Raw genomic sequence first — 21794 nt, forward strand, 5'->3', positions numbered from 1 at the left:
AATGGTTTGAAAATTGCCAGCATAAAATGTGTGTAGCATAAAAGCCACAATGCAATATGTCTCAATTTGGCCAACGTCAAAGCGCAACTCCTGTTTCTGCAGGAGTGTCGGTACTGCACTTCAGCAGCTACAGGAAATAATTAAGTTTACATTCCCAAGGGCCTTTGATTTGGTCAGAGGGGGTAATGATTGCCGAACTTCTAGCCTGGGTATTTTGTTGCAAGGAGTCAACTTCGCCATCGCTGAGGTTAAGGTGGTAGTGGGGAAGTGCTACTTTGTAGCAGATGTTATGTACTGAAATGCTCTGCTCTAACTAATTAACGTGTACACCTTGATGGTAAGGAGGGAGTGTCTGGCCATCATTAAGCAGTTCCTACTGCTGCAAGCAACGTCCAAACCAGTCATTCTGGGCAGTGACTTCAACTGCATCATTGATACGGCTGGATGATTCAGACGGTCAAACAGCAAACTGGACCTCATGTCCAGATTCCGGATGGAAATGTTTAAAGTCATCAAGATGCATGATGTCTTTAGCACTCCTGCAGGCAACATGCAGTGTTGATACGCCTGGTCATGCCCATACTGGTCTATCCACTCAACAATAGATCTCCTGTTTGTGTCCCAAATTTTCCTCAATCAGGTCCACCAACATCAAGCCAGTGTTCTTCTCTGACCACTGCTGGCTAATTGTTACCCACAGAATGACCAGTGGGCCAGTAAGGAAAAATGGAAACTGAATGAGAAACATTTGACCTCAGAAAATATCGAGAAAATCAAAAGGAAGGTTGAAGTACCTGGAAAACTCTCTTCGAGTTTGCAGCAGACTGTTAGAAGAACATATGTTAGAAGAAGCAGACTGTTAGAAGAAGATAACCTGCTAACATTATTTCAGTCCAACATCCTCAGGATCAGCAAATCTTTTGGTGACACGAAGCCTCCCAGTCGTTCCTGTCCTAGAATGGAGGTGTTAGATGACAGCATGCAGGAGAGGCTGGACTAACTGTTATCTTTGGATGAGCTGACCAAGGCCCTTCAGGCCTTTGAAAAGAATAAAACCCCCAGAAGTGATGGCTTACTGGTCGAGTTGTATACAGTGCTGTGGGACTTTATTGGCCAGGACTTACTGGAGGTATGTGACAGTATGCTTCTGGCAAGTAGCATTAGTGAATCCATGCTCAAGGGCATCCTCATCAACAAGTGGCAGAGGTAGAAGGAGGAAACTGGTGACCAACTTCACTGCTGAGTACTGATTACAAAAACCTGTCTGAGATCCTCAATAACCAAGTCAGGTCTGCTCTGAGATCAATGATTCACCCCAACGAAACTTGAGTCATACAGACAGGGAAATCTCTAAGAGCCTTGTGTTCCTCAGGAATAATATTGTTTACATGAAGGATAAGGGTTTCAACATCTGCCACATCGGCCTGGACCAGGAGAAGGCCTCTGACAGGATATTGCACACCTTTGGTTGAGAGGTGACTTAATTGAGACATATAAAATAATCAGAGGGTTAGATGGGGTAGATAGGGAGAGCCTTTTTCCTAGAATGGTGACGGCGAGCACGAGGGGGCATAGCTTTAAATTGAGGGGTGGAAGATATAGGACAGATGTCAGAGGTAGCTTCTTTACTCAGAGAGTAGTAAGGGAATGGAACGCCTTGCCTGTAATGGTAGTAGATTCGCTAATTTTGGGTAAATTTAAGTCGTCATTGGACAAGCATATGGACGTACGTGGAATAGTGTAGGTTAGATGGGCTTCAGATCGGTATGACAGGTCGGCACAACATCGAGGGCCAAAGGGCCTGTACTGTGCTGTAATGTTCTACATTCTACATGTGGATTCTGCTTCCAAAATGGGTTTTGGGGACGGAATCTAAAATTGGATCTGACTACTCTACACCAACATCATTAGAGCAGCCTCAATCAACAGGTGAGAATCAGAAAGCTTCCCAATCAGACCTGGAGTCACACAGGGCTGCCTGCTCTCTCCTGCCTTTTCTGTGTGTTGTACAGAGCATTTTGCCGAGTCCATCAGGATACTGGTCTGAGAAAGGTGACTATTCCAAGCAGCAGAGGCCTGCAGGTCCAAGCCTCCCGGGGCATGGATGATGTCACTGTTTTCTGCCGAGATCTGCTTTCAGTGCACACTCGTGAGCATCTGCAACCAATTCAAACTGGCCTCGGAAGCCGAGGTAAATCAAGGCAAGAGCAAGGCCATGTTCTTTGTGAAGTGAGCCAAATGATCCTTTATCCCTTTCACATCAGGTCAGATTATCTGAAGGTGTTGAGAATAAAGTTTGCAGGAAATGGGGTGTGTGCAAAAACCTGGGAGGAGTGTATCATCAGGGTGAGGCAGAAACTTTTGCCTTATAGAGCACTGCCCCCTCTCCATTGCAAGAATAAAACCTGATTATCAGGGATGAGGTACTCTTGATATTGCTGCATGTGCGCAAGTCTGGCCCATTCCCTGAACCTGTGCTTTAGCAGTCAGCTAAGCCACTTTCCACTTCAAGTGGAGATCCAAGATGAATCATGTGCACAGTGACACCACATTTAAGCTCTGGATAAGAGGAGGGGGGAAGATGTACCCAATGCCACACTCATCCTGATGGCCACCTTTGAGTGGCTGCATAAAGCTATGTGTACACCTGCAGTATACAGACACCAAGTGGCACTACGTACTGAAGTTCTACCTGTTCATGATGTTGCAAAGTACTTGGACTGTTCCGAATCACTGATCCTTTGTAGGGTTTGGAATTCATTTGATATGTGCAGTACAGTTTTTTTGAAATAATATGTAAAAAGTCTAACTATGGAAGGAGCATACTGGACCCAGTACTGAGGAACGACTCTGACTAGCTGATCGAGTAGGGGAGCATTTCAGCATCATGACCATAATTCTGTAAGTTTTAAATTACTTATAGATAAGGTCAAGAGTAGTCCCGGAGTAAAAATATTAAACTGGGGGAAGGTTAACTGCCACTATATTAGGCAGAAGCTGGGGAAAGTAGATTGGCGTGGCTGTTTGAGGGTATAACTACATCTGGAATGCGGGAACTGTTAAAGGCCAATTGTTTCGAGGTTAGGACCAGCATGCTGTTGTGAAAATGAAAGATAGGGATGGCAAGACTCGGGAACCTGGGATGCCAAGACAAATTGAGAGTGCAGTCAAAAAGAAAAAGGAGGCATATGTAAGGTTTAGGAAACGGAAGACAAGCAGAGCTCTCAAAGAATACAATGATATCAGGAAAGAACTCAAACAAGGAATTAAATGGGCTAAAAGGGGCCACAAAATGTCTTTTAAAAGCAGGAATAAGGAAAATCCCAAAATGTTTCATACATATACAATGAGCAATAAGATTAATAGGGGAAGGGTAGATCCAATCAAGGACAAAGGAAGGAATTTATATCTGGAGTTGCAGGAATTGGGTGACGTCCTCAATGAATACTTTGCATTGGTATTCATAAAGGAGAAGGACAAAGTGGATGTTGAGTCGCAGGAAAGATTCGTTGCTATTCTAGGTCATGTTAACATAAAAAATGAGGAGGTGTTGGGTGTTTTGAAAAGCATTAAAGTAGACAAGTCCCCAGGGCCTAATGGGATCTTTCCCAAAATACAGAGGGAGGGAGGTGAGAAAAATGCTGGCCCCTTGTTTGAAATCCTTGTAGTCTCTTTAGTTGCAGGAGCGGTCCCAGAGGACTGGAGAATGGCCAACATTGTTCCCTTGTTTAAGAAGGGCAACAGGGATAATTCAGGAAATTACAGTCTGGTGGTGAGTATCATGGTCAGTAGTAGGGAAATTATTGGAGAATATTCTTAATGGAAAAATATGTACTTATTAATGACAGACAGCATGGCTTTGTGCAGGGAAAGTTGTGTCTTACAAATTTGATTGAGCTTTTTGAGGAAGGGACAAAGATAATGATGAAGGCAGGGTGGTAGGTGATGAATCTTGTTTTATTGATTTACAGGATCGGGGTGTTGCTGGCTAGGCCAGCAATTATTGCCCATTCCTAATTGCCCAGGGGTCAATTAAGAGTTAACCACGTTGCTGATGGGTCTGAAATCACATAGGCCAGACCAGGTGAGGGTGGTAGTTTACTTTCCTAAAGGACATTAATGAACCAAATGGGTTTTTCCAAAAATCGACAATGGATTCGTGGTCAACATTAGATTCTTAATTTCAGATATGAATTGAATTCAAATTCTACCATCTGCTATGTCCAATTTGAACAGAGAACATAAAGAACATGGAACACAGAACTGTACAGCACAGCATAGGAACAGGCCTTTTGGCCCATGATGTTGTGCTGGACATGATGCCAAATTAAATTAATCCCTTCTGCCTGCCCTTAGTCTATATCCCTCCATTCCTTGCATGTTCATGTGTTTACCTAAAAGAATCTTAAATGCCCCAGTCGTATCTGCCTCCATAACCAACCCTGGCAATGTGTTCCATACTCCTACCACTCCCTGCTTAAAAAAGACTTGCCCCTCACATGTCCTTTGAACTTTCTCCTTCTCACCTTAAATGCATGACTCCTTAGTTTTAGACATTTCAACTTTGGAAAAATGATTCTGACTGTTAACCCTATCTATGCATCTTATAATTTTACAGACTTCAATCAAGTCTCCCCTTAGCCTCTGCCATTCCTGAGAAAAAACCCTCAGTTTTTCTAGCCTCTTCTTATAGTTCATACCCTCTAATCTAGGCAGCATCCTGGTAAACCTCTTCTGCACCCTCTCCAAAGCCTCCACATCCTCCCTGTAATACAGTATAGTATTCAGCTCTGTTTGCTATAAGTGTGGCCTAACCAAAGTCTTAGAAAGCTGCAACATGACATCCTGATTCGTGTACTCAATGCCCTGACCAATAAAGGCAAGCATGTCATACGCCTTCTTTACCACCCTATCTACTTGTGTGGCCACTTTCAGGGAGCTATGGACTTGAACCTCAAGATGCCTTGTACATGAAAGCTGCTTGAGGTCCTGCTATTAATTGTATACTTTTCCTTTACATTTGATCTCCCAAAGTGCAGCACCTCACACTTACATGGATTAAACTCCACCTGCCATTTCTCCATCCATATCTGCAACTGACCAAAATCCCGCTGTATCCTTTGACAACTGTCTACACTATCCCCCACAACACCACCGATCTTTGTATTGTCTGCAAATTTACTAATCCATCCATCTATGTTTTCAACCAAGTCATTAAAAGAATTCAAACGGAAGAGATCCTAGTACAGATCCCTGCAGAACACCATGAGTCATGGACCTGCAGCCAGAAAAGAAAGCCTTCCACCACTACCCTCTGTCTACTATGGGCAAGCCAATTCTGAATCCAAGCGGCCAAGGCACCGTGGATCCCACGCATCTTAATCTTCTGGATGAATCTACCATGAGGGACCTTGTTGAAAGCCTTACTAAAATCCATGTAGACAACATCCATTGTTCCACTCTCATTGATCACCTTTGTCACCACCTCAAAAAATTCAATCAAGTTAGTAAGACATGACCGGCCCTGCACAAAGCTATGCTGGCTGTTCCTAATTAGACCATGTTTTTCCAAATGCACATAACTCCTATCCCTAAGAATTCTCTCCAATAGCTTCCCAATCACCAGTGTGAGACACACCAGTCTATAGTTTCCTGGATTATCCCTCTTTCCTTTCTTGAATAAAGGAACAACATTAACTACTCGCCAGTCCTCTTGGGCCTCTCCAGCTGCTAATAAGGATACAAAGATCTTGGTCAAGACCCTATCCTTCTCTTTTCTTGCCTCTGTCAAGAACCTGGGGTAGATACCACTGGGCCCTGGGGACTTATCCACCTTAATGCTCTTCAAGAGACCCAACACTGCTTGGTCTCAAAATGCTCTTGTATATGAACATGTTCCACACAAATCATCCTTCTCTTAGGTGAATACTGATACAAAGTACTCATTTAGGATCTTAGCCACATCCTCTGCCTCTAAGCACACATTCCCTCCTCTATCCTTGAGTGGTCCTATCTTCTCCCTAGCTATAGAACATAGAACATAGAACATTACAGCACAGTACAGGCCCTTCGGCCCTCGATGTTGTGCCGACCTGTCATACCAATCTCAAGCCCATCTAACCTACACTATTTCATGTACGTCCATATGCTTGTCCAATGACGACTTAAATGTACCTAAAGTTGGCAAATTTACACCGTTGCAGGCAAAGCATTCCATTCCCTTACTACTCTGAGTAAATCCTCTTGTTTTTAATGTATGATTCTCTTTAACTGTACATGTAAAGGTCATCTCATAGTCCCTTCTTGCTCTCCTAATTCCCTGCTTGATTCCTTTCCTGCTTTCTTTATATTCATCATGGACCCTGTCCAATTTTAGTTTCCTAAACCTTACTTATGCTGCTTTTTACCTTTTAACTAAATTTCTAACCTCCCTTGTTATCCAATTGTTCCTTACCTTGCCATCCCTATCCTTCCTCCTACTGAAACATGCTGGTCCTGAACTTTCATCACCAGGTCTTTAAACAAATCCCAAATGTCAAAGTGTGGACTTGCCCAATAACAGCTCTTCCCAATTAACATTCCCTAGCTCCTGCCTAATACTGATGTAATTTGACCTCCCCCAATTTATTACCTTGCCACAAAGCCTGACTCATCCTTATAGCTATCGTAAAACTTAAGGAGTAATGATCACTATTTCCAAACTGCTCTCCAACTAAAAAAGCCAGTCACCTGGCCAGGCTCATAAGCCAGTACAAGGTCCGGTATGCCCCCTCCTCTAGTTGGACTATCCACATATTGTTTCAAGAAACCCTCTTGAATGCATTTAAAAAATTCTGCCCTATTCAAGCCTCTTTCTCTAAGACAGTCCCAGTCAACATTGGGGAAGTTAAAGAACTCAGGTCCCCAGAACATTACCTGTGTCTCTGGATTAACAATCTAACAATAATACCATTAGGCCCTTGCCTTCCATCTGCATGGACATTAGACTTTGACAAAGTCCCTCATGGCAGGCTGATACAAAAATGAAGTCACATGAGATCCAAGGTGATATAGGAGGTGAAGACACATGAGATCTGCAGTGAGCTGGCAAAGTGGGTACAGAACTGGCTTACTCACAGAAGACAAACAGTACCGGTCGAAAAGAGCCTTTCAGGCTGGAGATCTGTGATCACTGGCATTCGCAGGGGTCAATGCTGGGACCCCTGTTGTTTGTAACATATGTAAATGATTTGGCGGAGAATGTAGGTGGCCTGATTAGTACATTTGTGAACGAAAGTAAGCAGATTTGCCAGAGAAAACAGCAAGATAGAGATAGGCTGGTGACTTGGACAGAAAAATAGCAGATGCAGTTTAATCCAGACAAATGCGAGGTGTTGCATTTTGGGAGATCTAATGTAGAAGGGAAGGACACAGTAAATGGCAAAAACCTTTGTAGCAGCAACATACAGAGGAATCTAGGTGTACAGGTCCACAGTTCCCTGAAAGTGGCAACACAACTGGATAAAGTGGTCAAGAAAACATATGACATGCCTGATTCACTTTGGAAGGAGTAACAGGAAGACAGAGTACTGGGCTAATGGTAACATTCTTGGTCATGTGGATGAGCAGAGAGATCTCGGTATCCATGTGCATAGATCCCCGAAAGTTGCCACCCAGGTTGATAGGGTTGTTAAGAAGGTGGACAGTGTGTTCGGTTTTATTGGTAGAGGGATTGAGTTTCGGAGCCATGAGGTCATGTAGCAGCTGTACAAAAACTCTGGTGCGGCCACACTTGGAGTAATGCATACAGTTCTGGTCACCACATTATAGGAAGGATGTGGAAGCATTGGAAAGGGTGCAGAGGAGATTTATCAGGATGTTGCCTGGTATGGAGGGAAGGTCTTATGAAGAAAGGCTGAGAGATTTGAGGCTGTTTTTGTTAGAGAGAAGAAGGTTAAGAGGTGACTTAATAGAGACATACAAGATGATCAGAAGATTAGATAGGATGGACAGTGAGAGCCTTTTTCCTTGGATGGTGGTGGCTAGCATGAGGGAACATAGCTTTAAATTGAGGGTGATAGATATAGGACAGATGTCAGAGGTAGGTTTTTTACTCAGAGAGTAGTAAAGGGCATGGAATGCCCTGCCTGCAACAATAGTAGACTCGCCAACTTTAAGGGCATTTAAATGGTCATTGTTTAAACATATGGATGATAATGGAATAGTGTAGGTTAGAAGGGCTTCAGATTGGTTTCACAGGTCGGCGCAACATTGAGGGCCGAAGGGCCTGTACTGCGCTGTAATGTTCTATGTTCTATGCTTGACTTCATTGGTTGTGTCATAGAGTAATAAAAACTGTCAAGAACTGTGTAGAACCACATTTAGAATATTGTGCACAGTTCTGTTCACCGCACTATGAGAAAGATGTGGAGGCTTGAAGAGGGGACAAAAATATTTACCAGGATTTGCTTGGTTTAAAGGAGATTAGTTAAGAGGACAGTTTGGACAAATTTGTTTAGTTTCCACTTGAAAGTCACAGAATGAGGGATGACTTGATAGAAGTTTACAAAATTATGAGAGGCATGAATAGTATAAATTTACAGCATCTTTTTCCAGTGGTAGAAATACCAATTAGGTGAGGACATAGGTTTAAAGAAAAAGTGGAAAAGTTTAAAGAAGTTATCAGAGGAAAGTAGTTTTTACACAGAGGGTAGTAAGTGCTTGGAATGCATTGCCAGAGGAGGTGGTGGAGGCAGAGACAATAGCAATGTGTAAGAGGCATCTTGACACATATATGAACATACAGGGAATGGAGAGATATGGACTGTTTGGAGGCAGAAGGTTTCTAGTTTAGAAAGGCATCATGTGTCAATGCAGTCTTGGTGAGCCGAAGGGCCTGTTCCTGTACAGTATTATTCCATGTTCTTTGTAATCTGTGAAATTGTAATGACTTTAAAACTAATTTTCACAATAAAATAGAAATATTGTTCTGATTTCCAAACAGAGTGCTAGGAGTGGTAGGAACCTGGTTTACTTGAAGCTTACAAAGATCCTATTTTACACATTTGCCTGTGTATCTGTGACTGGACTTGAAATGTTAATTCTGCTTTCTGTCCACAGATGGTGCCGGACCTGCTGAGTTTCTCAAATACTTTCTGTTTTCATTTCAGGTCTGAACAACAAATGTGTCCTGATGATTGAACAAAACTCAGAAGATGTAGACTCAAAGGATGCACCTTAGCCTCCTATTTATCATTCTTTTTTCTTAACAATCATTAATGATTTTAAAAAGTTCTGGTGTGAACTTCCGTGACATGCTTATATTTCTTGCTGTTTATTCTATTTGATGGACAACTCATGAAAGTTTGGTTGGTCATTATTTATGATCAAGTTTAGGTCACTTAGCCCTTGACCCTTTTAACAGTTTAGTTAGATCATGCTTGCTCTGAAACTTAACCTCATTTACTAAATCTGTATCCCTTGATATACTTACCAAGCAAAAAATTCAGTTTTGTGAGATCCATTTGATCCAACATCCACAGCCTTTAGGAATAGCCAGGTGTAGAAATTTTACAAACTACTTGGTGACATTGTTCCATCTTCACCTATAAAGTTAAATAAACATTTTTGGCCAGCTTACTGGACTTTGTATAATATTGCCGTTGAACTTTACATCCAAAACTGGAGTTGTGCGTACCAACTTGTAATTATGTAATCCTATGTTAACAGGATTGGCATTCATTTCACTTTGCCTCGAAACAGGCAACAGAGCAAGGCCCTATTAAAGATCAATTGAACAGAACATTTCAGCAAGCTGTGACAGACTCAGCTTCCAAAAACTTGTCTTACATTCCTGCACAATAACTGTAAGCTATGACAGGTTCACTTTAACAAAGTCCAATAGGATTGCGTGGCAGTTTTCTAAAATTTAGTAATGGAAAGTTGATGAGATAACTTGCAGTTACATAGATATTTTGAGAACAGTAAGTACAGCGTGCTGTAAGGATTCAAAAAAGTTGGAGATAGGATCAAACTAGTGATAAAAGTAATGGTTCAAAGCATATAGCTTAGGTTTCAAAAGCTTACGGGTTGTCAGAGCAAGGGAAAGTTGACGGCAATAAACAACACTATAGTAACAATACCAAAATGAAAGAGAAGAGGAAACTTGTATTGAGCTTTCATATCAACAATTAACAATGCAAACTTGCAAGCATTTCCAAATATTTGGAGTGCATTTAATATGGCTATAGTTACCATTTATGCTACTTTGTTTATTTACCTATTTAAGATGCCTGTACAATCTTTCTGGACATTATGCAGGATGTTATAGAGTAAATAGGGAAAAAAATGCCTTCAGTAGCAGGTGAATTTGTAACTAGAAGACACAGATTCAAGGTTATTGACAAAATAAGCAAAGATTCATCAGGCTATAAAGGAAATGCACAGTGGTTAAAAGATGCATCAAAGATTTCAGAGCTTACTTCTTAATATTGAGGTTTCCCAACTACTGAATAATTCCTACAGTGGGAACCTGGTGAACATGTGCAGGTGAGTTCTCTACTAAAAAGATTTTCAAAATGTGCAGTTGCTCTGTATTTTCACATATCTTATAAGTGATTTATTTAAGGTAATGCAAAATAAATCAGAATGGAGTTCAGGAAGCATGACAATGCAGTGAATTGTTATGATTTGGAACGTTGAAGGAGGTTAAGTTAGAATATATACTTGGAAATTGCTTATTGAACTGACATGAACTTTAAAGAAATGATTTGAATTGTTAGGCTAAAGGGGAGCAGAAATAGGAGTTATTTCAAGGGCATTGCTGAAAATGACACCATTCCAGTTTGCACTCATTAGGACATTCGCAAGAATACCAAAGAAAAAAGGAATAATATTTTGTACTATATGAGAAGATAGTGTCGATTACTTGATAAGTGGACTCTGATTTGTAGATGCATTGTCATTCCAAGTGCACCGGTTAAATAATGACTAACATATCACTGCCAAGAGATAATAGGAACCGCTGATGCTGGAGAATTTGAGATAACATGGTGTGAAGCTGGATGAACACAGCAGGCCAAGCAGCATCAGAGGAGCAGAAAAGATGACGTTTCCGGCCTAGACCCTTCTTCAGAAATGAGGGAGGGGCAGGGGGGTTCTGAAATAAATAGGGAGAGAGGGGGAGGCAGATAGAAGATGGATAGAGGAGAAGATAGGTGGAGAGGAGACAGACAGGTCAAAGAGGCAGGGATGGAGTCAGTAAATGTGAGTGTAGGTGGGGAGTTAGGGAGGGGATAGGAGAGTCCAGGGAGGGCGGACAGGTCAAGGGGCGGGATGAGGCTAGTAGGTAGGAGATGGGGGTGGGGCTTGAGGTAGGAGGAGGGGATAGGTGGGAGGAGGGGCAGGTTAGGGAGGCAGGGATGAGCTGGGCTAGTTTTGGGATGCGGTGGGGTGGGGGGGAGATTTTGAAGTCAACATTGACACCTTTGGGCTGCAGGGTTCCCAACTGGAATATGAGGCGCTGTTCCTGCAACGTTCGGGTGGCATCGTTGTGGCACCACAGGAGGCCCAGGATGGACATGTCGTCTGAGGAATGGGAGGGGGAGTTGAAATGGTTCGTGACTGGGAGGTGCCGTTGTTTAGTGTGAACCGAGTATAGGTTTAGATTAGATTCCCTACAGTGGGGAAATAGGCCCTTCGGCCCTACAAGTCCATACCGCCCCTTGGATCATCCCACCCAAACCCATTCCACTATAACCCACACACCCCTGAACACTACAGGCAATTTAGCATAGCCAATCCACCTAACCTGCACATCTTTGGAATGTGGGAGGAAACCGGAGCACCCAGAGGAAACCCACGCCGACATGGGGAGAATATGCAAACTCCGCACAGACAATTACCCGAGGCTGGAATCGAACCCGGGTCCCTGGCACTATGAGGCTGCAGTGCTAACCACTGAGCCATCTTGCCACCATGCAAATCTGTCCCCAAGCCTCCGCTTGGTTTACCCCATGTAGAGGAGGCCACAACGGGAACCGCGGATACGGTATACCACATTAGCAGATGTGTAGGTGAACATGTGCCTGATGTGGAAAGTCTTCTTGTGGCCTGGGATGGGGGTGAGGTTTAGGGGCAGGTGTAGCGTGTTTGGCAGTTGCAAGGAAAAGTCCGGGTGTGGTGTGGCTGGAGAGGAGTGTGGAGCAGACAAAGAAGTCCCAGTCCCAGGAGATTGATTGGTTAAGGCATTGCCCTGAGAAATTAACCAGGGAATGGCTTTCTCCTATTTATTTGAAGGAGGTGCAAATTTATCAGGCAGTCCCTTGGTTGTGAACAGATGCCATTCTGGAGTCTGTTCATAAATTAATTTGTACGCAAGTTGAAACGCAATGTTTGAAAAAGTAAAATAGCCAATTGTAAGTTCAGGAAACATTCCTATGTTAGATCTTTAAAATCACACCCGTATGTGGGACTTTGTTCATAAGTACAATCATTCATGAGTCATATGTTTGTAAATCAGGGAGCTCCTGGACATGATCCTTCTGCAAAGAACATGGTCCTGTCTATCTGTCCCGGCCTATGTATCTTCCAGAATGCACAAATGTGCCATATGGAAATCTTACTGACAATCTTAAATTGATTCTCAGCGCAATACTTAGTGCTCTAGAGATTACTTAGCAATGTTGTCCAATGGTAGAATCCCATCGAATGTTGGGTGCTGCGTTTTGAGTTTTGTAAGCACAGCTGGCAGGATATGGTCAGTAGATGGCTTGTTGCAAACACCTGATGGCTGTTTGATATAATTTGCCAGCCTTTGGGACATATGGCCTACATACCAGCAACACGTTGACATAGGAACAACAAGATGCAGTTGGTTTTGCCTGCTGTTAGAACTTCTGAGATACCTTACAATGGTAACCTGGTATCAATTGGGCACTGTTCAGAGAGAAAGGTCGTGACTTTAGATCCATTCAGGGGACTTTATGATGTATATGGAAAAATTATTTGATTAGGGGAGCAATTCTGCTGCAGCATAGTTTTGATGCATTCTTTTTCAGCATCAAGTATGCATGGTATTCAAATAGACTGGGTCCAGTTTAGAAGGTTGCCGACAAGGCCAGTCTTATCGTGTCTGGAACTGTAGAAATCCCAAAACATATACTGATTAGAGAAGGTAGCTTGTGGTAAACAACAGTAGAGAAGCCCTTGCAGATTTCTTAATTGGCATGTCAGGAAAGGGAGTTTATTTCACTGCTCCATTTCAAAGGCAAATTTTGAGTGCAGGATGAAGGAATGTAGTTATGTTCAGATAATTTGTTCTAGTGGCATTTAACACATGGGTGAGCTTGCTCTGGAGAATGCTCTTCTTTCAATCAAAAAAGAACAGAAAGTGCTGGAAAAACTCAGCAGGCCTAGTGCGTCTTTGGAGAGAAAATAGAGTTAATGTTTTGAGCCTGGTGATTCACTTTCAGGAGTTTGAAGAAGGATTACTGGATCACAGATGCTACCAGACCAAATCTTAGTTTCTTCAATAATTTCTGTTTTAGTTTGCTTCAGATCTCCAGGGTTTACAGTTCTTCATTTAGCGCTGTTATTTCAATAGTGTTTCCTAGAGCTTTATATTCACCTCAGAGAGTTGACTGGGTCTTGGCTTGAGATTCATTGATAGCATGACCCAAACTGTAGCTCTCCCTCATTTCAGCACTAGAATATCACTCAGGGATTTTGTCATTAACTCTTGTGTCTGAATTATGCAAGAGAGTGCAATTCTCAATATCTTCAACTGAAAAAACAGAAATGGAGGCAGACACAGATAAGATTTTTATGCAGAAAGTTGAGATCGTCAATCTACAGTGCGTTAGGCACAGGCCACTGAATCAAATGTAATTTTCAACCGGAAGTGTAAAAGGAGAAATTTACTTCACTTCTCCTGTGAAAGACAGCATTTTTGACAGTGCATGCTCCCTAGTTTTACACTAAGCTGTTAGTTTAGAATATTTTCTGAAGTCACTGGAGCAGAGCCTGAATCTAGAACCACTTGAGGCAAAAGTGCAATCTCTGTACCACGGGTAACTGCAACTGACGTTCAAACTTGGAATTCACAAAGAAAAATGATTACTTTGGTGTGGCACAAACATTTTCAATGATCTAGGAGGTACAAAGATGAGTCAATACTTCCAGGAAATCATTAGACGAGAGGGAGATCTTGCTAAAAAGATAACCTCACAGTAACTGGATGATATTAGACATTATAGTCAGTCGTATCACTGGGATGATGTGGAGTCGTCTGCACAATGGCAGATGCTGGAGGTCTACAGCGTATCCATGCTCTGACTCAGATAGTGGAGGAATCTATCCAGGACTAAAAAGCAGAAAATTAACAACTGGTCCTATCTCTGATGGTTGCACAGCCAAATAGTGGCTGACAATTAAGACCCACATGTGCATTATTTACAGTTAGTTAAAGGATGCGCTGTAACATGAAAGCAATTCAATGTATTTATATTGAGATTTTCACAACTTCAGGATATCCCAGTTACAAACAAATAAGTACTTTTGAAATGTGGTAACTGTGGTAATATTTAGAAATGTATATGTCAGTTTACATACAACAGGATACACCAATGAGATATATGACCAGAAATTGAATTCCTTATGATGTTAACTATGGAATAAATATTGGCCAGACGTGTTTTTTGAAATCCACCTGAGAGGATTAATGGAACCTCAGTTTAACATCACGTCTGAAAGATGGTACCTCTAACAATGCAGTGCTTCCACACGACTGGATTGTCAGTCTAGATTATAGACTCAAGTTCTGTCTTTGAATTGCGACACAAAATGAAGAGTTTTGTTTTACATAGTCAGTTATTCTGATCTGCAATCAAATGCTTGCAAAAGAAAATTAGTTATAAATTTGAAAAAGAGAAATTTGCAGGACGGCAGGAAGAAAGCAGGCATTGAGATTTGCTAGACCATTCTTTGAAAAAGCCGGCAAAGATTTGATGGACTTCTTCTGTGTTGTAAGGTTCAATACATTTATATAAGTGTGGTGCATAGACGAAGCATGCAGAGGCAGGAAGAAATTTGCAGCTTTTGGGAAAATGTGAAGATGAAATGATTGTACAGTGTGGTTTGTAAGACTACTGAGAAACAAGGCTCAAGGGACATGGAAACATTGAGCCCATCTCTTTTAATAGTAAGATTTATATTCAACATCATTTAACTTTCAATGGCAGAAATGGCATGTTTTGTTATAACCTTAAATTATCCTAGTTATCAATGACAGGCAATCTGATTTTTTTGCAATTCTGTAATGATAAATGAAGTACAACATCTTATGCTTCTATAGTACCCAAAAGATGCATAAGAGGCAATGGATGCCAAGCCAAAGAAGGCTAAATAGGCAGTGAGTTTGAGGGGCTTGTCAAGCTAGTAAACATTACACAGATAAGGCTAACTCATGCTGAGGTCCTGCTCCATTAGTACCAACGAATGATCGACTTCAACATTCTACTGATATTAATGAACACTGTGGCTTTAAAAAATAATCATTCCTCCTATATGACCTCTAACAATGAAGGACAGTTTTCAACTGGAATGTAAAATCAATATAGTGGATTTTAGATTTTCTTACACAAACCGCCTAATTTTAATTTCCAGTGATTAGCCATAATATCAAATAATTTTCTCCTTTAAAAATGGCAGTTAGAAAATTGTGTGTATTTTTGAAAGCCAAAAGCCCAACAAAACTAGCTTTTAGGCTTGCCTTTAAATGGTTCTGCAGCCTCAAATAATGCATGCTGCACCCAGTTCTATCTGCAATTGAGTGGCCTCACATTTTTAAAAGGAAGCTGCTCAATAAAAGGCCAGGGAAACATTCAATGCCTGAGTATGGACCAGTACATTTCAGTGTTCCTACCAGCCACAAAAAATAAACTTTGGTCTGTTTGAAGACCCACTGTATACCAAAAATCATCTACTACTCATTTCCAGGCAAATTTCTGTCAGCTGTTTTTTTGTTGGAGCCATTTGATCCCTACTCCTTCAAAATTAGTGAGTTGCAGTACTCCTAACTCACTGGTTACATATGCCAATGAGACTTGTTAGCATAAACAGGAGAATCAGTTGCCTGGCTGACTTGTAGATGTTTGGATTCACACTAGAAAAAAATCCTGCACTGCACTCCAAGAACAGTGTAAATACTAGTATAAAAATTCTCTCGTTAGAGTACTTAAACATTTCTCTGCTATACTTAGTAAAGTAAAACATTCCTGACTTAGGCAATTTTCCATTCTTCTTACTTTTCATTTAACAAAGAGGTCTCATGGTGGCAGATATTGAAATCAGCAAATGCAACACCTAATGAAACATCAAATCTAGGATTATGTGATCCGTACAGCTTTAATTTTGCATAGTATTTATGTTTTCTCTGGAAACTTTCACATGCCATCAGTGATGTTGAATATTCACTGAATGGTGTTACTCTGATCTCTGAAACTTTGACAAGTGTACTAAAAAATAAATTACACTAGCCCAAAACAGGTGGCACAGTGGTTAGCACTGCTACCTCACAGTGTGAGAGTCCTGGGCTTGATTCCACTTTGAATGACTATGTGGAGTTTGCACATTCTCCCTGTGTCTGTGTGGGCACCCTCCAGGTACTTTAGTTTGGTTCCACAGTACAAAAACATGCAGGTTAGCCATGCTAAATTGTCCATAGTCTCCAGGGATGTGCAGGCTAGGTGGGGGCTGCAGGGATAAAGTAGGAGGTTCAGTCTGGATGGGATTCTCTTCAGAGGGTTGGTGTGGTCTTCATGGGCCAAATGGCCTACTTCTACTTTGCAAAGATTCTAGACCAATGTGTTTCAAAATTTTTTTGAAAAGTACAAGATGCATATTTTTACATGCTTCACATTCTCTCCAAAAGGAATTGAAATATCAGAGATGGGGAAGAGGGTTATGGGTTAGATGTTATCTAACGAGGATAGCAAATGTGGTATCCCTGTTCAGAGGTTAGCAAATGTGGTTCCCCTGTTCAGAGGATAGCAAATGTGGTTCCCCTGTTCAAGAAGGGGAGTAGAGACAACCCTGGTAATTATAGACCAGTGAGCCTTACCTCAGTTGTTGGTAAAGTGTTGGAAAAGGTTATAAGGGATAGGATTTATAATCATCTAGAAAAGAATAAATTGATTAGGGATAGTCAGCACAGTTTTGTGAAGGGAAGGTCATGCCTCACAAACCTTATTGAGTTCTTTGAGAAGGTGACCAAACAGGTAGATGAGAGTAAACTGGCTGATGTGGTGAATATGGATTTCAGCAAGGTGTTCGATAAGGTTCCCCACAGTAGGCTATTGTACAAAATGTGGAGGAATGGAATTGTGGGAGATATAGCAGTCTGGATCGGAAATTGGCTTGCTGAAAGAAGACAGAGGGTGGTAGTTGATGGGAAATGTTCAGCCTGGAGACCAGTTACTAGTGGTGTACCGCAAGGGTCGGTGTTGGGTCCACTGCTGTTTGTCATTTTTATAAATGACCTGGATGAGGGCGTAGAAGGATGGGTTAGTAAATTTGCTGACGACACTAAGGTCGGTGGAGTTGTGGATAGTGATGAAGGATGCTGTAGGTTGCAGAGAGACATAGATAAGCTGCAGAGCTGGGCTGAGAGGTGGCAAATGGAGTTTAATGCAGACAAGTGTGAGGTGATGCACTTTGGTAGGAGTAACCGGAAGGCAAAGTACTGGGATAACGGTAAGATTCTTAGTAGTGTAGATGAGCAGAGGGATCTCGGTGTCCATGTACACAGATCCTTGAAAGTTGCCACCCAGGTTGACAGGGCTGTTAAGAAGGCATACAGTGTTTTAGCTTTTATTATAGTGGGATCAAGTTCCGGAACCAAGAGGTTATGCTGCAGCTGTACAAAACTCTGGTGCGGCTGCACTTGGAGTATTGCGTACAGTTCTGGTCACCGCACTCTAAGAAGGATGTGGCAGCTTTGGAAAGGGTGCAGAGGAGATTTACTAGGATGTTGCCTGGTATGGAGGGAAGGTCTTACGAGGAAAGGCTGAGGGATCTGAGGCTGTTTTCATTAGAGAGAAGAAGGTTGATAGGTGACTTAATTGAAACATATAAAATAATCAGAGGGTTAGATAGGGTGGATAGGGAGAGCCTTTTTCCTAGGATGGTGATGGTGAGCACGAGGGGGCATAGCTTTAAATTGAGGGGTGAAAGATATAGGACAGATGTCAGAGGTAGTTTCTTTATTCAGAGAGTATTAAGGGAATGGAACGCTTTGCCTGCAACGGTAGTAGATTCGCCAACTTTAGGTACATTTAAGTCGTCATTGGATAAGCATATGGACGTACATGGAATAGTGTAGGTTAGATGGGCTTCAGATCGGTATGACAGGTCGGCACAACATCGAGGGCTGAAGGGCCTGTACTGTGCTGTAATGTTCTATGTTATCCTTTTAACATTCCTATGATCTGAAAATGAGTATAAAGCTTTCAGAATGACATATTTGTCCAAGCTAAATGTTTGCTGTGTAGTTTAACATACCACGCAAATGCACAAAGCAAAAATAGACAGAGTAGATAAAGCTGCTGAAAAAATGGATTCGTGCATTACAGTATGATCAGACAACCCAAATATGGCTGTAGCCAGTGGGGAGGTGACTCATCGCCTAGGCATTTTCTTAACTCTGGACTACAATAAGCAGGTGAAGGGAGGCATACCAGCCCTCACCTACCCTAGCAGTGGAAGTGGGTTTACCTCGCACTTAAGAGGGAGAAAGGATGCTTGAAATTGTGTTGTGATAGTATTGAGTGACTGACTCAGTAAACTGCCATTTCCAGCTCTGTTGCTGCCTTGATAGCTCCATAACTAATAAATGTAGGCTTTGTCCCCCAAACATTCAATGTGCTCAGTTGATTTCAACACGAGCATCTACAAGTCACAGACAGCATAATTTACAACGTGCTTCTTTGTGGAATGGGGGTGGGTCAGGGGAAATGAAGATATCAGTCAGGCCAGCTACTATTTAAACACTCGAGAAGCTGACTGCACGAAGCTGCTCTGTTCACAGGGTCGACGGCGTAAAAAAACGGGCCACCCTCCGGGGGAGGGGGGGGGGGGGAAGAGAGAGAGAGAGAGAGAGAGAGAGAGAGAGGAGAGGGGAGGGGAGGGGCGAAGAATGAATCATAGAAGTATCTTTTCCACTCTACACTAAGTCAGAGCTTTAAAGGAAGTGACATAGCATGGGGAGAGACGTCAGCTGAGAACACATTTCTTCCCCAAGCCCAGCCCGTGGGTGGAGCTTACCTCCCTATAAGCACCAGATGAGTTTACTGCTTCTTGAAACGTGATAGTTTATTTCCTCTCTGCTACTGAGCTACACGTGCCAAAGACCATTTGTTTGAAGGTATGTGAATCAGTTCAGATTCGTTTAATTACACGGCGCGTTTTCTCTCGCTTGAATGTTCGAAAAGCATGTCAAAAGCAGGCAGCTTGTTGAATTAGTCTATACATATGAGCAAAAACTCAGTTATTTACCTGGATTCCTCTGGAGTTGGGTGGCAATATTCGATTAAATATCACCAGCTGAATGCAGACACATGGTGGACAAATCGCTGATCTTCGCCAGAATAGGAAAGGGTTACTGTTAGTTGGTAAAACGTGTCTGATGAATCAATTCAGCTCTGCTGGTTGCTGCTTTGTATCCTTTACACGCCCCTTTTCTGTTGCCATAGCTACGGCCATGGCAAAAGATTTCTGAAATGCTGCTATTGATCCATTCTAGTAATTGTATCAGAAGCCTGAAAAGCAACGTTTGAAATTGAGACAACCATTTCTTATTTGTAATTTTATTTTTTTCTGAGGGGTGTGCACGTTACCACGGCAACTGGGAAGTTGCTTTCCCAAATGTGTTTTTCCACTTCAAGAGGCCTCTTCCATCATCCACGTACCTATATGTATATTGTCTGTTTGCTCTTTAAAATAGCCAGGCTATAATATAATTTAATATCAATGATTACATAATTTACTGACTTGGATAACTGGAACAATTATTTCACTTCTAAGAAACACAACTCAGAATCGAGGCAGTCACTTTTTTTAGTTTCGAGTTTTCGTCATGCTTTGCAAATATAGGGGCTTTCCATGACACACTTAAGATTTTGAAAATGAAAGTGCTGGAGAAACCTATTAAGCCTGCCACCATCTATAGAAATAGGAAAGTCTGATATCTTTTCTTTGGAACTGAAGGGAACAGGAAAATAGTTCTCATCTTATCGACAACATTGGAGGAGGAGTGAGTTAAATAAATGAGGGTGCCATAGCAAAACGCAAAAGGACTGGTAATATCACAGGAGGAGTAATTCTATTGTGAATAGAAAATAGGTTGGTTTTGCTGAGAGCAATCACATGCGAACAAGGTACTGAAGGGTGGAGTGGAATGAAGGGGTGTGGTGTCTGTCATCTTAAAGGTTGTAAAGTGCTTTAAATGAAAATCGAGGTTCTCTTCCTTCAGACATAGTAGGAGCTGCAGATGCTGGAGAATCTGAGATAACTAGGTGTAGAGCTGGATGAACACAGCAGGCCAAGCAGCATCAGCGGAGCGGGAAAGCTGACGTTTTGGGCCTAGATTCTCTTCCACCCCCCTCCATCTCTCTTTCACACTATCACCCCCCACCATCTCTCTCTCTCTCTTCCTTAAGCTTGGAGCTCTGCAGCAGGCCAAGGACTGCAATGAAAGCAATGTACCGTATCGAAATGGCAAGCAGCTGGAAAATCAGGGTAATTCTTGTGGGCAGAGCAGAAGTGTTCAGCAAAGTAGTCACTCAGCCTGCATTTGGTCTCAATGTAGAGAGACCACATTTTCAGCAGTAAATAAAACAAGACTAGATTGCCTCTCTCACGTCAAACTGCCGCATGGCTTATTTGTAATGGTTTGCTCTCGTCAAAACCAACCTAGCTTCTGCTAGTTCCACTTTGCGTTTACACCTATTTTGTCCTAAATTGCTCCTTTACTACCATTTGGCATTCTCTTTTGTTGTTTATCCAGGTCTTCCTCTCCATTTGCTGCTTTTTTAAAATTTTGTTAACAGCATAAAAAACATAGTTTTCTAGCCCCTCTCAATTTCTGAAGAATCATATCAGGCTCAGTGTCTTTTGTTTTTTCCCCCACAGATGCTGTCAAACCTGCTGAATTTTTCCAGCACTATTTAACTTCAGATTTCCAGCACCCCAGTATCTTCCCTTTTTTGATATGTGATTACACTTAATATTAGTTATTAATAACTTGATGGTAGGCTCTGTATGAAGTTTGGAAATAGTTGTCTCATCAGCTGTAGCTTTAGGTCAAATCTTGTAATGATACAGAAGTTCAAATCCAGCTGGAAAAATGAGTTCATGTTGAAAGTTATGATGTGCAAACTGACAAACAGGGTCACGTGAAGAAGCATATATTGTAACTCATTTAAAAATACAATTTTTAAAAATAATTGCAATAATCAGTAATACAATGCCATTAACTCTTCCTCTTAAAGCTATGCTGTTTAGCTTTGTGACCCCATATAGTAAATTCTTAAAGCTTCAAAGTTTTTCAGTTTTTTTTTGTTCAATCAAATTTCTGTATTTTTTTTCTCTTCAGTTCTCTTTCAGGTTTGACTGTAATTTACTTTGTCTTTTTTTTCTCTCTCGCTGTTTGGTCCTTGAAACTAGTATCTTTTATGGAAATAAACTTTTGTCCTATTGTTCATGAAAACCCTTGGTATCTTGTTGCCCTTGCTATGATGTCACCAGCAAGTTATTTAGCC

General features: G+C 41.7%; 1 protein-coding gene and 1 long non-coding RNA gene across 4 annotated transcripts in view; one reads left to right on the forward strand and one right to left on the reverse strand.

Annotated features, from left to right (window-relative positions):
- The window catches only part of LOC125455122 (uncharacterized), a 29655-nt gene extending 9893 nt beyond the window's left edge, over positions 1-19762 (reverse strand). Inside the window, exons 1-2 of the long non-coding RNA XR_007248159.1 lie at positions 19531-19762; positions 9473-9584 (exon numbers count right to left, since the gene is read on the reverse strand). This is a non-coding gene — a long non-coding RNA (uncharacterized LOC125455122). The remainder of the gene's footprint in view (positions 1-9472; positions 9585-19530) is intronic.
- The window catches only part of agpat4 (1-acylglycerol-3-phosphate O-acyltransferase 4 (lysophosphatidic acid acyltransferase, delta)), a 174503-nt gene that overhangs the window by 34030 nt on the left and 118679 nt on the right, over positions 1-21794 (forward strand). The window contains exon 1 of one of the 3 annotated variants that reach the window (XR_007248158.2): positions 19224-19399. The exons of 1 other annotated variant lie outside the window; for it this stretch is intronic. The gene's annotated coding sequence lies outside the window, so the exon portion shown is untranslated. Of the gene's footprint in view, positions 1-19223; positions 19400-21794 lie in introns of those variants that run through there. One more of the 3 variants, XM_048536763.2, reaches the window with a different exon arrangement.

Source organism: Stegostoma tigrinum, chromosome 9 (genome assembly GCF_030684315.1).
Source record: "Stegostoma tigrinum isolate sSteTig4 chromosome 9, sSteTig4.hap1, whole genome shotgun sequence".
Classification (NCBI taxonomy): Eukaryota; Metazoa; Chordata; class Chondrichthyes; order Orectolobiformes; family Stegostomatidae; genus Stegostoma; species Stegostoma tigrinum.